At 40.4% G+C, this 16,391-nt stretch overlaps 2 non-coding genes across 2 annotated transcripts; one reads left to right on the forward strand and one right to left on the reverse strand.

The window, feature by feature from the left end:
• Window positions 1-2,600: 2,600 nt before the first annotated feature.
• LOC112763629 (small nucleolar RNA R71) lies at window positions 2,601-2,708 on the reverse strand. Its single transcript, XR_003182909.1, has one exon. It is a non-coding gene; the product is annotated as a small nucleolar RNA R71 (small nucleolar RNA).
• Window positions 2,709-13,529: 10,821 nt separating this feature from the next.
• On the forward strand, window positions 13,530-13,637 carry LOC112764044 (small nucleolar RNA R71). The gene has a single exon (XR_003182987.1). It is a non-coding gene; the product is annotated as a small nucleolar RNA R71 (small nucleolar RNA).
• Window positions 13,638-16,391: the final 2,754 nt, after the last annotated feature.

Raw genomic sequence — 16,391 nt, forward strand, 5'->3', positions numbered from 1 at the left:
AAGAAGTAAGAAGGATTGGATGAAGACAGTAGGAAAGCAGAGAGACGGAAGGGAAGGCATCTTCATGCGCTTATCTAAAATTCCTACCAATGAATTACATAAGTATCTCTATCTTTATCTCTATGTTTTATGCGTTTATCACCATACCCATTTGAGTTTGCCTGACTAAGATTTACAAGATGACCATAGCTTGCTTCATACCAACAATCTCCGTGGGATCGACCCCTTACTCGCGTAAGGTTTATTACTTGGACGACCCAGTGCACTTGCTGGTTAGTTGTGCGGGATTGCAAAAGTGTGATTGCAATTTCGCGCTGTCAAGTTTTTGGCGCCGTTGCCGGGGATTGTTCAAGTTTTGAGCAAGCTTTTGGTCCGGTAACATCAGTGCCAAAATCCGGAAACAGCACCAAGTTTTTGGCACCGTTGCCGGGGATTGTTTGAGTTTGGACAACTGACGGTTCATCTTGTTGCTTAGATTAGGTCTTTATTTTTCGAAATTCTTGAAGATGAATTCTAGAGTTTCATGATGATTTGTTGAAGTCTGGCTGGCTGTGAAGCCATGCCTAATTTCATTGGAATTGGACCGAGGTTTCAACTTATCATCACAAGAGCTTGTTGATTTCTATCAATCTTGCTCTTGGAGCAGTGATCTGCTAAGGCTTGGCTGACCTTTGGCCATGTCTAGTGTTTTGGACCGAAGCTTTCTTCGAAAGCTTGGCTGGCTGTAAAGCCATGTCTAATTCCTGGACCGGAGTCTTAGACTAGCATTGCACTGATTCCTGGAATTCTCATTAAGAATTTTGATACCTTTATTTTCTTTTTCCACTTAATTTTCGAAAAACACAAAAAAATCAAAAAAATCATAAAATCCAAAAATTTCTTGTATGAGTCTAGTGTCTCATCTTAAGTTTGGTGTCAATTGCATGCATTCATTCATGTGTCTTAGTGATCTTCAAGTAATTCTTGGTGATTTCTTACTCTAATCTTTAGATTCTCTTGACTTGAGTGTTTTGTGTGTCTCATATGCATTCTCATTTTGTTAGTGTCAGTAGTATACAAACTGCTAAGTTTGGTGTCTTGCATGCATTGTTATTTGATTCTTGTTGCATTTTGATTTGTCCTTATTATTAAAAATCCAAAAATATTTTTAATTTGTGTCTTCTCAAGTCAATAATACCGAGAATTGAAGATTCAGAACATACAGCAGAGGAATTGCACAGAAAAAGCTGGGCGTTCAAAACGCCCAGTGAAGAAGGACAGACTGGCGTTTAAACGCCAGCCAGGGTACCTGGTTGGGCGTTTAACGCCCAAAAGGGTATAGTTTTGGGCGTTAAACGCCAGAATGTGCACCATTCTGGGCGTTTAACGCCAGGATGGCACAAGAGGGAAGATTTTGTTTTCAAATCAATTTTTTTTCAAGTTTTCAAAGTTTTTCAAAATCAAATCTTTTTCAAATCATATCTTTTCAATCAAATCTCTTTCAAAATTAATTTCTTTCTAGTTTTAAAAATACTTGCTATCAATTAATGATTTGATTCAACATTTCAAGTATGTTGCCTTTTCTGTTAAGAAAGGTTTAATGTTTGGATCATATCTTTTCTTGATAGCCAAGTCATTGATTTTTAAAATCAAATCTTTTTAAAATGTTTTTCAAATCATATCTTCTCAATCACATCTTTTTAAAACTAATCATATCTTCTTAACCACATCTCTTTCAAAATAGTTTTCAATCAAATCTTTTTGATTTCTAATTTCAAAATCAATTTTCAAAAATCACTTGATTTCTTTTCCACTTTCATTTTCGAAAATCAATTAGTGTCTTTCAAAAATGTTTTCAAAATCTTTTACTTAAATTTTCAAAAATCACTTCCCTTCTTCTCACATCCTTCTATTTATGGACTAACACTATTGCTTGATGCAAAATTCGAACTCCATCTTCTTTGATAAGTTCGAATTTTCTACTTCTGTCTTCTACTTTTCTTTTCCTCTAACACCTAAAGGAATCTCTATATTGTGACATAGAGGATTCCACATTTTCTTGTTCCCTTCTCTTTCTTATGAGCAGGAGCAAAGACAAAAGCATTCTTGTTGAGGCTGATCCTGAACCTGAAAGGACCTTGAGGAGAAAGCTAAGAGAAGCCAAAGCACAACTCTCTGTAGAGGACCTAACCGAATTCTTCAAAGAAGAAGAACACATGGCAGCCGAAAACAACAACAATGCCAATAATGCAAGGAAGGTGCTGGGTGACTTTACTGCACCTACTCCCGACTTCTATGGGAGAAGCATCTCTATCCCTGCCATTGGAGCAAACAACTTTGAGCTTAAGCCTCAATTAGTTTCTCTAATGCAACAGAATTGCAAGTTCCATGGACTTCCATTGGAAGATCCTCATCAGTTTTTAGCTGAGTTCTTGCAAATCTGTGACACTGTCAAGACTAATGGGGTTGACCCTGAGGTCTACAGACTTATGCTATTCCCTTTTGCTGTAAGAGACAGAGCTAGGACATGGTTGGATTCACAACCTAAAGAAAGCCTGAACTCTTGGGAAAAGCTAGTCAATGCCTTCTTGGCAAAGTTCTTTCCACCTCAAAAATTGAGTAAGCTTAGAGTGGAAGTCCAAACCTTCAGACAGAAGGAAGGAGAATCCCTCTATGAAGCTTGGGAAAGATACAAACAATTGATCAGAAAGTGTCCATCTGATATGCTTTCTGAATGGAGCATCATAGGTATTTTCTATGATGGTCTCTCTGAACTATCCAAGATGTCTTTGGATAGCTCTGCTGGAGGATCTCTTCATCTGAAGAAGACGCCTACTGAAGCTCAAGAAATGATTGAAATGGTTGCAAATAACCAATTCATGTACACTTCTGAAAGAAATCCTGTGAACAATGGGACTAGTCAGAAGAAAGGAGTTCTTGAGATTGACACTCTGAATGCCATTTTGGCTCAGAACAAAATATTGACTCAACAAGTCAATATGATTTCTCAAAGTCTGTCTGGAATGCAAAATGCACCAAGCAGTACTAAGGAAGCCTCATCTGAGGAAGAAGCTTATGATCCTGAGAACCCTTCAATGGAAGAGGTGAATTACATGGGAGAACCCTATGGAAACACCTATAATCCTTCATGGAGGAATCATCCAAATCTTTCATGGAAGGATCAACAGAGACCTCAACAAGGTTTCAACAATAACAATGGTGGAAGAAACAGGTTTAGCAATGGCAAGCCTTTTCCATCATCTTCTCAGCAACAGACAGAGAGTTCTAAGCAGAATACCTCTGACTTAGCAACCATGGTCTCTGATCTAATCAAAACCACTCAAAGTTTCATGACTGAAACAAGGTCCTCCATCAAAAACTTGGAAGGACAAGTGGGTCAACTGAGCAAGAAAATTACTGAACTCCCTCCTAGTACTCTTCCAAGTAATACAGAAGAAAATCCAAAAGGAGAGTGCAAGGCCATCAACATGGCCGAATTTTGGGAGGAAGGAGAGGCAGTGAACGCCACTGAGGAAGACCTCACTGGACGTCCACTAGCCTCCAATGAGTTCCCCAATGAGGAACCATGGGAATCTGAGGCTCAAAATGAGACCATAGAGATTCCATTGGACTTACTTCTGCCATTCATGAGCTCTGATGAGTATTCCTCCTCTGAAGAGGATGAGTATGTCACTGAAGAGCAAGTTGCTAAATACCTTGGAGCAATCATGAAGCTAAATGACAAGTTATTTGGAAATGAGACTTGGGAGGATGAACCCCCTTTGCTCACCAAAGAACTGGATGACTTGTCTAGGCAGAAATTACCTCAAAAGAGACAAGACCCTGGGAAGTTTTCAATACCTTGTACCATAGGCACCATGACCTTCAAAAAGGCCTTGTGTGACCTGGGGTCAAGTGTAAACCTCATGCCTCTCTCTGTAATGGAGAAGCTAGGGATCTTTGAGGTGCAAGCTGCAAAAATCTCACTAGAGATGGCAGACAATTCAAGAAAACAAGCTTATGGATTTGTAGAGGATGTTCTGGTAAAAGTTGAAGACCATTACATCCCTACTGATTTCATAGTCCTAGAGACTGGGAAGTGCATGGATGAATCCATCATCCTTGGCAGACCCTTCCTAGCCACAGCAAAGGCTGTGATTGATGTTGATAGAGTAGAATTGATCATTCAAGTGAATGAAGAATCCTTTGTGTTTGAGGCTCAAGGATATCCCTCTGTCACCATGGAGAGGAAGCATGAAGAGCTCCTCTCAAAACAGAGCCAAACAGAGCCCCCACAGTCAAACTCTAAGTTTGGTGTTGGGAGGCCACAACCAAACTCTAAGTTTGGTGTTGAACCCCCACATTCAAACTCTACGTTTGGTGTTGGGAGGTTCCAACATGGCTCTGAGCATCTGTGAGGCTCCATGAGAGTCCTCTGTCAAGCTACTGACATTAAAGAAGCGCTTGTTGGGAGGCAACCTAATGTTATCTTTTATATATTTTTCTTTGTTATTTTATGTTTTTTTGTAGGTTGATAATCATAAGAAGTCACAAAATCCATGAAAAAAGCAAAAACAGAATGAAAAACAGGAAGAAAAACAGCACACCCTGGAGGACGCACCTACTGGCGTTTAAACGCCAGTGAGGCTAGCTGTTGGGCATTTAACGCCCAGTCTGGCACCATTCTGGGCGTTTAACGCCAAAAAGGGGCACCAGACTGGCGTTAAACGCCAGAAAAGGGCAAGAAGCTGGCGTTAAACGCCAGAAATGGGCACCAGCCCGGCGTTTAACGCCAGAAATGGCTAAAAACGCATTTTTGCTTGCCATTTGGTGCAGGGATGACTTTTCCTTGACACCTCAGGATCTGTGGACCCCACAAAATCCCCACCTACCCCACCACTCTCTCTCTTCTTCACCCATTCACCAATCACCTCAACACCTCTTCCCCAAAAACCCCTCACCTATCAAATCCCTTCTTTCTCTTCACCACTCACATCCATCCTTCATAAAACCCCACCTACCTCACCATTCAAATTCAAACCACTTTCCCACCCAAACCCACCCTCAAATGACCGAACCCTACCCTTCCCCCTCTCCTATATAAACCCTTCTTCACTCCTTCATTTTCATACAACCTAAACACTACTTCTTCTCCCTTTTGGCCGAACACAAAGCCCTCTCCATCTCCTTCATTTCTTCTTCTTCTACTCTCTTCTTTCTTCTTTTGCTCGAGGACGAGCAAACATTTTAAGTTTGGTGTGGTAAAAGCATTGCTTTTTGTTTTTCCATAACCATTTATGGCATCCAAGGCCGGAGAAATCTCTAGAAAGAGGAAAGGGAAGGCAAAAGCTTCCACCTCCGAGTCATGGGAGATGGAGAGATTCATCTCAAGGGTGCATCAAGACCACTTCTATGAAGTTGTGGCCTTGAAGAAGGTGATTCCCGAAGTCCCTTTTTCACTCAAAAAGAGTGAATATCCGGAGATCCGACATGAGATCCGAAGAAGAGGTTGGGAAGTTCTTACCAACCCCATTCAACAAGTCGGAATCTTGATGGTTCAAGAGTTCTATGCCAATGCATGGATCACCAAGAACCATGATCAAAGTGTGAACCCGGATCCAAAGAATTATCTTACTATGGTTCGGGGGAAATACTTGGATTTTAGTCCGGAAAATGTAAGGTTGGCATTCAACTTGCCTATGATGCAAGGAGATGAACATCCTTACACTAGAAGGGTCAACTTTGATCAAAGGTTGGACCAAGTCCTCACAGTCATATGTGAAGAGGGCGCCCAATGGAAGAGAGATTCAAGAGGAAGGCCGGTTCAATTGAGAAGGCATGACCTCAAGCCCGTGGCTAGAGGATGGTTAGAGTTTATACAACGCTCAATCATTCCCACTAGCAACCGGTCCGAAGTTACCATAGACCGGGCTATCATGATCCATAGCATCATGATTGGAGAAGAAATAGAGGTTCATGAGGTTATAGCCCAAGAACTTTATAAGGTGGCGGACAAGTCCTCTACCTTGGCAAGGTTAGCCTTTCCTCATCTCATTTGTCACCTCTGTTATTCAGTTGGAGTTGACATAGAGGGAGACATCCCCATTGATGAGGACAAGCCCATCACTAAGAAGAGGATGGAGCACACAAGAGATCCCACTTATCATGAGATCCCTGAGATTCCTCAAGGGATGCACTTTCCTCCACAAAATTATTGGGAGCAACTAAACACCTCCCTAGGAGAATTGAGTTCCAACATGGGACAACTAAGGATGGAGCATCAAGAACACTCCATCATCCTCCATGAAATTAGAGAAGATCAAAGAATCATGAGAGAGGAGCAACAAAGACAAGGAAGAGATATTGAGGAGCTCAAGCACTCTATAGGATCTTCAAGAAGAAGAACAAGCCGCCATCACTAAGGTGGACCCGTTCTTTGATTTCCTTGTTCTTTATTTCTCTGTTTTTCGAAATTTTAGTGCTTATGTTTATCTATGTTTGTGTCTTGTGATCATTAGTGTCTTAGTGTCTATGCCTAAAAGTTATGAATGTCCTATGAATCCATCACCTCTCTTAAATAAAAACGTGCTTAATTGAAAAAAGAAAAGAATTGCATGAATTTTGAATTTTATAATAGTTTAATTATTTTGATGTGGTGGCAATACTCTTGTTCTCTGAATGTATGCTTAAACAGTGCATATGTATCTTGAATTTGTGGTTCATGAATGTTGGCTCTTGAAAGAATGATGAAAAAGGAGACATGTTACTGAGGATCTGAAAAATCATAAAAATGATTCTTGAAGCAAGAAAAAGCATTTCTATTCAAAAAAAAGAGAGAGAAAAACGAAAAAAAAAGAAAGAAAAAGAAAGAAATAAAGTTGTGATCCAAGGCAATAAGAGTGTGCTTAAGAACCCTGGACACCTCTAATTGGGGACTTTAGCAAAGCTGAGTCACAATCTGAAAAGGTTCACCCAATTATGTGTCTGTGGCATGTATGTATCCGGTGGTAATACTGGAAGACAGAGTGCTTTGGGCCACAGCCAAGACTCAATAAGTAGCTATGTTCAAGAATCATCATACTTAACTAGGAGAATCAATGACACTATCCGGATTCTGTGTTCCTAAAGAAGCCAATCATTCTGAATTTCAAAGGATAGAGTGAGATGCCATAACTGTTCAGAGGCAAAAAGCTAAAAGCCCCGCTCATCTGATTAATACTGATCTTCATAGATGTTTTTGGAATTCACTGCATATTCTCTTCTTTTTATCTTATTTGATTTTCAGTTGCTTGAGGACAAGCAACAATTTAAGTTTGGTGTTGTGATGAGCGGATAATTTGTACGCTTTTTGGCATTGTTTTTAGTATGTTTTTAGTATGTTCTAGTTAGTTTTTAGTATATTTTTATTAGTTTTTAGTTAAAATTCACTTTTCTGGACTTTACTATGAGTTTGTGTGTTTTTCTGTGATTTTAGGTATTTTCTGGCTGAAATTGAGGGACCTGAGCAAAAATCTGATTCAGAGACTAAAAAGGACTGCAGATGCTGTTGGATTCTGACCTCCCTGCACTCGAAGTAGATTTTCTGGAGCTACAGAAGCCCAATTGGCGCGCTCTCAACGGCGTTGGAAAGTAGACATCCTGGGCTTTCCAGCAATATATGATAGTCCATACTTTGCTCAAGATTTGATGGCTCAAACCGGCGTTCAAAGTCACCCTCAGGATTTCCAGCGTTAAACGCCGGAACTGGCACCAAAATGGGAGTTAAACGCCCAAACTGGCATAAAAGCTGGCGTTTAACTCCAAGAAGAGTCTCTACACGAAAATGCTTCATTGCTCAGCCCAAGCACACACCAAGTGGGCCCGGAAGTGGATTTTTATGTCATTTACTCATCTCTGTAAACCTTAGGCTACTAGTTTTCTATAAGTAGGACCTTTTACTATTGTATTTTCATCTGGAGATCTTTGAATCTTTTGATCACGTTTGGAGGCTGGCCATTCGGCCATGCCTAGACCTTGTTCTTATGTATTTTCAACGGTGGAGTTTCTACACACCATAGATTAAGGTGTGGAGCTCTGCTGTACCTCGAGTATTAATGCAATTACTATTGTTCTTCTATTCAATTCCGCTTGTTCTTATTCTAAGATATCACTTGTTCTTCAACTTGATGAATGTGATGATCCGTGACACTCATCATCATTCTCACCTATGAACGTGTGACTGACAACCACCTCCGTTCTACCTTCGATTGGGTGAATATCTCTTGGATTCCTGATGCACGATGCATGGTTGATCGCCTGACAACCGAGTGCTCGCCTGACAACCGAGCCAGCCATTCCGTGAGATCAGAGTCTTCGTGGTATAGGCAAGAACTGATGGCGGCATTCAAGAGAATCCGGAAGGTCTAACCTTGTCTGTGGTATTCTGAGTAGGATTCAATGATTGAATGACTGTGATGTGCTTCAAACTCCTGAGGGCGGGGCGTTAGTGACAGACGCAAAAGAATCACTGGATTCTATTCCGGCCTGATCGAGAACCGACAGATGGATAGCCGTGCCGTGACAGGGTGCGTTGAACATTTCCACTGAGAGGATGGGAGGTAGCCACTGACAACGGTGAAACCCTTGCTTAAGCTTGCCATGGAAAGGAGTAAGAAGGATTGGATGAAGACAGTAGGAAAGCAGAGAGACGGAAGGGAAGGCATCTTCATGCGCTTATCTGAAATTCCTACCAATGAATTACATAAGTATCTCTATCTTTATCTCTATGTTTTATGCGTTTATCACCATACCCATTTGAGTTTGCCTGACTAAGATTTACAAGATGACCATAGCTTGCTTCATACCAACAATCTCCGTGGGATCGACCCTTACTCGCGTAAGGTTTATTACTTGGACGACCCAGTGCACTTGCTGGTTAGTTGTGCGGGATTGCAAAAGTGTGATTGCAATTTCGCGCTGTCAATTGGCATCTATAGGAACTCAGAATTTAGATAGTGTTATTGATTCTCCTAGTTCAGTATGTTGATTCTTGAACACAACTACTTTATGAGTCTTGGCCGTGACCCTAAGCATATTGTTTTCCAGTATTACCACCGGATACATAAATGCCACAGACACATAACTGGGTGAACCTTTTTATATTGTGACTCAGCTTTGCTAAAGTCCCCAGTTAGAGGTGTCCAGAGTTCTTAAGCACACTCTTTTGCTTTGGATCACGATTTTAACCACTCAGTCTCAAGCTTTTTACTTGGACCTTCATGACACAAGCTTGATTTAGCTGCTTAGTCCTGGATTTTATTCCTTTGGGCCCCCTATCCATTAATGCTCAAAGCCTTGGATCCTCTTTACCTTTGCATTTTTGGTTTAAAGGGCTATTGGCTTTTTCTGCTTGCTTTTTCTTTCTCTTCCCTTTTTTTTGCAAACTTTTTTCGCAAGCTTTGTCATTCACTACTTTTTCTTGCTTCAAGAATCAATTTTATTATTTTTCAGATTATCAACAACATTTCTCTTTGTTCATCATTCTTTCAAGAGCCAACAATTTTAACATTCATAAACTTCACTATCAAAAATATGCACTCTTCAAGCATTCATTCAGAAAAACAAAAAGTATTGCCACCACATCAAAATAATTAAACTAATTTCATGATAAAATTTGAAATTCATGTACTTCTTGTTCTTTTGTAATTAGGAACATTTTTCATTTAATAAAGGTGGAGGATTTATGGAATTATTCATAGCTTTAAGGCATAGACACTAGACACTAATGATCATGTAATGAAGACATAAACATGGATAACACATAAAGCATAAAAATTGAAAAACAGAAAGATAAGAACAAGGAAATCAAAGAACGGGTCCACCTTAGTGATGGCGGCTAGTTCTTCCTCTTGAAGGTCCAATGGAACGCTTGAGCTCTTCTATGTCTCTTCCTTGCCTTTGTTGCTCTTCCCTCATGGCTATTTGATCTTCTCTAATTTCATGGAGAATAATGGAGTGCTCTTGGTGCTCCATCCTTAGTTGATCCATATTGGAACTCAAATCTCCCAAAGAGGTATTGAGTTGTTCCCAATAGTTGTTTGGAGGAAATTACATCCCTTGAGACATCTCAGGGATTTCTTGATGAGGGACTTCCTCATGCTCTTATTGAGGTCCATAAGTGGGCTCTCTTATTTGCTCCATCCTCTTTTTAGTGATAGGCTTGTCCTCTTCAATGAGGACAATTCCAGCTAAATTGCATAGGTGACAGATGAGATGAGGGAAGGCTAACCTTGCTAAAGTGGAAAGTTTGTCAGCAACCTTGTATATTTCTAGTGGTATAATCTCATGAACTTCCACTTCCTCTCCAGTCATGAAGCTATGGATCATGATAGCCCAATCTACAGTCACTTCGGATCGGTTGCTAGTAGGAATAATGGAGCGTTGGATGAATTCCAACCATCCTCTAGCCATGGGTTTAAGGTCATGCCTTCTCAATTGAACTGGCTTGCCTTTAAATTCTCTTTTCCACTGAGCTCCTTCCACACATATGTCCATGAGGACTTGGTCCAACCTTTGATCAAAGTTGACCCTTCTAGTGTAGGGGCGTGCATCTCCTTGCATCATTGGCAAGTTGAATGCCAACCTTACATTTTTCGGACTAAAATCTAAGTATTTCCCCCGAACCATTGTTAGCCAATTCTTTGGGTTCGGGTTCACACTTTAATCATGGTTCTTAGTGATCCATGCATTAGTATAGAACTCTTGAACTATTAAGATTCTGACTTGTTGAATGAGGTTGGTGAGAACTTCCCAACCTCTTCTTTGAATCTCATGTCGGATCTCCAAAAACTCATTCTTCTTGAGCATGAAAGGAACCTCAGGGATCACTTTCTTCTTGGCCACAACTTCATAGAAGTGATCTTGATGGACCTTTTGAGATGAATCTCTCCATCTTCCATGACTCGGAGGTGGAAGCTTTTGCCTTCCCTTTCCTCTTTCTAGAGGTTTCTCCGACCTTAGGTGCCATTAATGGTTATTGAAAATAAAAAGCAACACTTTTTTCCAACACCAAACTTAAAATGTTTTCTCGTCCTCAAGCAAGAGAAGAAAGAAGGGACAAAGAAGAAGAAGAAATGGAGGAGATGGAGGGTGAAGAAAGGTTCGGCCAAGGAAGGGAAAAGTGTGTATGAGGTGTGAAACTGAAGGAGTGATGAGGGGGTTTATATAGGAGTGGAAGAGAGGGGTGGCCGTGTGTGAGGGTTGGGTTTGGGAGGAAAAGTTTTTGAATTTCTAATGGTGGGGTAGGTGGGGTGTTTGGGGAAGAGTGGATAGAGGTGATTGGTGAAGGGTATTGGGGAAGAGAAATGGATGTGATTGGTGAGGGGTATTTGGGGAAGGGTGTTATTGGAATGTGTAAAGAAGAGAGAAAGTGAGTTGAGGTAGGTGGGGATCCTGTGGGATACACAGATCCTGAGGTGTCAAGGATTTCTCATCCCTACACCATTTTGGCGTGTAAACACCCTCTGAGTGCTAATCCTGGCGTTAAACGCCAAGTTGCTGCCTATTTCTGGCATTTAACGCTAGCTTTTCTTCCCTTTCTGGCGTTTAACGCCAGCTTGGTGCCCTTTTATGGCTTTAAACGCCAGTCTGGTGCCTTTTTCTGGCATTAAACGCCCAAAATGGTGCCAGACTAGGCGTTTAACGCCCATTCTGCTACCCTTACTGGCGTTTAAACGCCAGTAAGCTCCTCCTCGAGGGTGTGCTGTTTTTAATGCTGTTTTTGAGTTTACTTTGATTTTTGTAGTTGTTTTTGTGACTCCACATAATCATCAACCTAATATAAAATAACAATGGAAAATGAAAATTTAACATAAAAATTAGGTTGCCTCCCAATAAGCGCTTCTTTAATGTCAATAGCTTGACAGTGAGCTCTTATGGAGCTTCACAGATGTTCAGAGCATGGTTGGGGCCTCCCAACACCAAACTTAGAGTTTGAATGTGGGGGCTTTGGTTGACTCTATATTGAGAGAAGCTTTTCATGCTTCCTCTCCATGGTTGCAGAGGGAGATCCTTGAGCCTTAAACACAAAGTAGTCCTCATTCACTTGAAGGACCAACTCTCCTCTGTCAACATCAATCACAGCTTTTGTTGTGGCTAGAAAGGGTCTACCAAGGATGATGGATTCATCCTCATCCTTTCCAGTGTCTAGGATTATAAAGTCAGCAGTGATGTAAAGTCCTTCAACCTTTACCAAGACATCCTCTACAAGTCCATAAGCCTGTTTCTGTGATTTGTCTGTCATTTCTAGTGAGATTCTTGCAGTTTGTACCTCAAAGATTCCCAGTTTCTCCATTATAAAGAGTGGCATGAGGTTTATGCCTGACCCCAGGTCACAGAGAGCCTTCTCAAAGGTCATGGTGCCAATGGTGCAAGGTATTAAGAACCTTTCGGGATCCGGTTTCTTTTGAGGTATCTTCAGCTGAGCCAAGGCGTTCAGTTCATTGATGAGCAAGGGGGATTTATCCTCCCAAGTCTCATTACCAAATAATTTGGCATTCAGCTTCATGATTACTCCTAGATATTGAGCAATTTTCTCTTCAATAGTAACTTCATCTTCTTCAGAAGAAGAATATTCTTCAGAGCTCATGAATAGTAGAAGTAGGTTCAATGGAATCTCTATGGTCTCTGTGTGAGCCTCAGATTCCTTTGGTTCCTCAAAGGGGAACTCCTTTTGTTCAGAGGACATCCCATGAGGTTTTTCTCACTAGGAATCATGTCCTCCTCACTCTCTCCAGGTTCGGCCATGTTGGTCATGGTTATGGCCTTGTACTCTCTCTTGGGAATTTCTTCTGTATTGCTCAGGATAGTGTTAGAAAGAGTTTCAGTAACCTTCTTACTCAGCTGACCCACTTGTGCCTCCAAATTTCTAATGGAGGATCTTGTTTCATTCATGAAACTTAGTGTGGTCTTAGATAGATCAGAGACTATATTTGCTAAGCTAGAGAGACTCTGCTCAGAATTCTCTGTCTGTTGCTGAGAAGATGATGGGAAAGGTTTGCTATTTCCAAACCTGTTTCTCCCACTATTATTGTTATTGAAGCCTTGTTGAGGCTTCTGTTGATCCTTCCATGAGAAATTTGGGTGATTCCTCCATGAAGAATTGTAGGTGTTTCCATAGGGTTCTCCCATGTAATTCACCTCTTCCATTGCAGGATTCTCAGGGTTATAAGCTTCTCCTTCAGAGGAGGCTTCTTTAGCACTGCCAGATGCAGCTTGCAATCCAGTCAGATTCTGAGAAATTATATTGACTTGCTGAGTCAATATTTTTTCTAAGCCAATATGGCATTCAGAGTATCAATCTCAAGAACTCCTTTCTTCTAGGTTGTCCCATTGTTCATAGGATTTCTTTCAGAAGTGCACATGAACTGGTTGTTTATAACCATTTCAATGAGTTCTTGGGCTTCTGCAGACGTTTTCTTCAGATGAATAGATCCACCTGCAGAATGGTCTAATGACATCTTGGATAACTCAGACAGACCATCATAGAAGATACCTATGATGCTCCATTCTGAAAGCATGTCAGAGGGACATCTTCTGATCAATTGCTTGTATCTTTTCCAAGCTTCATAGAGGGATTCACCTTCTTTCTGTTTGAAGGTTTGAACTTCCACTCTAAGCTTACTCATCTTTTGAGGTGGAAAGAATTTAGCTAAGAAGGCATTGACCAGCTTTTCCTAAGAGTTCAGGCTGTCTCTAGGCTGTGAGTTCAACTATATACTAGCTCTGTCTCTTACAGCAAAAGGGAAAAGCATAAGTCTGTATACCTCGGGATCAACTCCATTGGTCATAACAGTGTCACAGATTTACAAAAATTCAGCCAAGGACTGATGAGGATCTTCCAATGGAAGTCCATGAAACTTGCAATTCTGTTGTATCAGAGAAACTAATTTAGGCTTAAGCTCAAAGTTGTTTGCTCCAATGGCAGGGATAGAGATGCTTCTCCCATAGAAGTCGGGAGTTGGTGCAGTGAAGTCACCAAGCACCTTCCTTGCGTTGTTGGCATTGTTGTTATTTTCAGCTGCCATGTCTTCTTCTTTTTTGAAGATTTCTGTCAGGTCCTCTCTAGAGAGTTGTGCTTTAGCTTCTCTTAGCTTCATCTTCAGAGTCCTTTCAGGTTCAGGATCAGCTTCAACAAGAATGCCTTTATCTTTATTCCTACTCATATGAAAGAGAAGAAAACAAAGAAAGTATGGAATCCTCTATGTCACAGTATAGAGATTCCTTGATGTGTCAGAGGAAAAGAAGAATAGAAGGATGAGGTAGAGGGAGAAATTCGAACTTATAGAGAGAGAGAGAGAGAGAGAGGGGGTCCGAATTATCAAAGGAGGATAAGTGTTAGTGATTAACCAGAAAGAGGCGAGAGAGGGAAATTTTCGAAAACAAATTTTTAAATAAAACTAAAGAATAAAAAATTAAAATAATTAAAAAGAGTTCTGAAAAAGTGGTTGATGGTTTTGGAAAATTGAAAGTGAGAAAGTGGTTAGGTGGTTTTGAAAAAGATAAGAAATAGTAATTAGTTGAAAAAGATTTGAAAATCAATTTTGAAAAGATAAGAAGTTAGAAAAGATTTTTGAAATCAAAATTTAAAAAGATATTTTTTAAAAAGATATGATTGAAAAGATATGATTGAAGAAAATTTGAAGTTAAAAGATATGATTCTAAAATTCAAATATTGAACATTTTTTAACAAGAAAGTAACAAACTTGAAATTTTTGAATCACAACATTAATTGTTAGAAAGGATTTTCAAAAATATTTAAAGAAAAAGGAAAAAGATTTGATTTTGAAAAAGATATGATTGATAAGAGAGGATATGAAAAAGATAGGATTTTGAAAAATTAGGTTTAAAACTTGAAAAATTAAAAAAGATTTGAATTGAAAACAAAACTGCCTCCTTGGTGCTATCCTGGCGTTAAACGCCTAGAATGGTATCCATTCTGGCATTTAACGCGCACTTGGCTACCTCCTTGGGCGTTAAACACCCAGCCAGGTACCCTGGCTAGCGTTTAAACGCCAGAATTCCTTCTTCACTGTGCGTTTTGAACACCCAGCTTTTTCTCTGTGATTCCTCTGCTGTATGTTCTGAATCTTCAATCCTCTGTATTATTGACTTGAAAAGACATCATTTTGATTTTTTTTTAATTTTTAATGATGGGAGAGAAAAACAACAAAATGAAACTAATCATGAAAAACTAAGATCAAATAAACAATGCATGCAAGAACACGTTGAATGTCAAGATGAACATCAAGAACATATTTTTGAAAATTTTTGAGAAAAGAAAGACATGCAAGACACCAAACTTAGGAATTTTCATACTAGAGACATTAACAATTTGAGAATGCACATGAAACACAACAGAAGATACAAAGCAAGAGAATTTAAAGATCAGAGAAAGAAAATCATCAAGAACAACTTGAAGATCAATGAAGAATGATGACAGGTCATCATATACCCATTTTTCAAGCTAATTTCACTTGTTTTATTAGTCTTTATGCACTTTCTTGTATCCTAAGAAAGTGATTTGGAATGAAAATGCACAACTTCTTTAAATCAAGCAACCACCATTAAATTGATGCTAAATCATGAGGTTTAAACAAGACTTAATTGATTTTTAATGAATTATAAACCTTATGAGTTTAGAGATACTTTGACTGGTTGTCTTGGTTTCTTGTAGGTGAAGAAAGGAAGAAAAGAGGAAAAACGTGGCTTAAGAAAGCGTGGCCCAAGGAAAAAAGAATGTGGCGCATGGAAGGGAGGAAGCTACCCTGCCCTCCAAGAGAGCACACTGCCCTCCAGGAGAGCAGCATTTTGAACCAAGCCTTGAAAAGCATCACTGCCCTGCCCACAACAAGGGCGGAGTACAATTTGATGCCAAGGACCAAAGGAAGCAAAAACTCTGCCCTGCCCTCCTCAAGAGCAATATCGGGCTTCACCCAAGAACAATTCAAAGGAAATTGCTTCCTAGTACTTCCTATGGGTTTCGAACCCAAGGACAAAGAGAAAAGGAGTAGCACTCAAGCACAATAAGATCAAGCAAAAATTGGCTTGCTTTCATTCTCCCTGGATCGAACACGGCACCATGAGGAAACAAGGAACTAAGCATTACTTTGGTGCCAAGAAAACCAAAGAAAAAGAAGCAGCATGTGCCTCCACCGAGTTTCGAACGTGGGACTTCACTTTTGGAAACATTGCCCTGCCCTCCACAAGGGCAGGACAGCATTTTTGTGGTGCACGGCCAGCGCACAAGATTGGGCGCACCAAGGGAGTCTCGGCCAGCAAGCACACACGCACAGGCAGCATCTGGCGCACCATGGCAACTCTGCCCTGCCCTCCACAAGGGTAGGGCAGCATTCTGATGCACCAAACACGCACGC

This window comes from Arachis hypogaea, chromosome 2 (assembly GCF_003086295.3).
Source record: "Arachis hypogaea cultivar Tifrunner chromosome 2, arahy.Tifrunner.gnm2.J5K5, whole genome shotgun sequence".
NCBI lineage: Eukaryota > Viridiplantae > Streptophyta > Magnoliopsida > Fabales > Fabaceae > Arachis > Arachis hypogaea.